Here is a 953-nt window from a genome sequence, read left to right as displayed (position 1 = left end):
GCCATTACCCTCAGCCCACAGTTCCCTCTCCCTTTCTGGTTCGGAGAGCCCACCTCCCCAGAGTTAGTTGTCTCAGAAGCACGCTAGTCTCAGACAAGTCCGATCCAGTTTCCACAAACTAGGTCGAGACATTCGCCAGAGTCTACAGACTCTGGTCCAGAGTGGGAGTCAGACAATGACCTCTTCAAAGGCCCTTTGAGCGCCCTCTACAGCCTTTGAGAAAGCAAACCACACCTCTGTGATGTAAAGTGACGGGCGGGCCGCTCCGCGAGCAGAGGCCACCTCTGCAGCCAGTGTCTGGCTGCTCCCTCGCCAACGCCACCTCTGGGTCATGTGACCCATTTCAGCTAGGGGTGAAAGGAGGCTTTGGCCAGAGGTTTACATTTTCAAGTCAGAATCGGTCCAAGTCCGGCAGGGATTTTCCCGAAAGCAATGCCCACCTGCGCGGACAGTGGGAGTGGGCTCCGTGTGGGGCAACAGCGGTTCTTTCCTTAGGTCGGGTGACGGTGGGTTTCAGTGACCAGGAAAACGTGAAGTGCCCTGAAGCCAGCCGGGGCAATCTTTGCAAACCGTGCAGATGACCCTTCCAGGTTGCAGCCTCCGCCCAGCAAACTTCTCCCAGAGGTTTAAGCACCTCATGGCCGACAGGGGGCGCTGTTTCCAGGCAGCCCCAAGCCGGCGGTCCAAAAGGGCCGAGGTTGAACCACCCACTTTCGCCTTGCGCGAAGAGTGGAAAGGGAGGAGTTAGCGTGAAGTGAGGCGAAAAGGAAACAGTGGGGCCACCGGCTGTTCGGGGAAACGGGCCACGAGCCGTGCCACAGTCACTCTTAAAAGGGGTCAACTACAAAAAGTCCCCCTTCATCCCAGTGATGGATCGGGGTAGGCACGGACGGGGTTCGAACCCGTGATCTTCGGTTTACGAGACCGACGCCTTACCACTTGGCCACCGCGCC

The 953-nt window shown here is 58.1% G+C and overlaps 1 non-coding gene across 1 annotated transcript; it reads right to left on the bottom strand.

Moving 5' to 3' along the window:
• Positions 1–881: 881 nt before the first annotated feature.
• Trnat-cgu (transfer RNA threonine (anticodon CGU)) lies at positions 882–953 on the bottom strand. The gene has a single exon. It is a non-coding gene; the product is annotated as a tRNA-Thr (tRNA).

Source organism: Microtus pennsylvanicus, chromosome 11 (assembly GCF_037038515.1).
Source record: "Microtus pennsylvanicus isolate mMicPen1 chromosome 11, mMicPen1.hap1, whole genome shotgun sequence".
Lineage (NCBI taxonomy): Eukaryota > Metazoa > Chordata > Mammalia > Rodentia > Cricetidae > Microtus > Microtus pennsylvanicus.
This window is presented reverse-complemented; position numbering and strand designations above follow the sequence as displayed.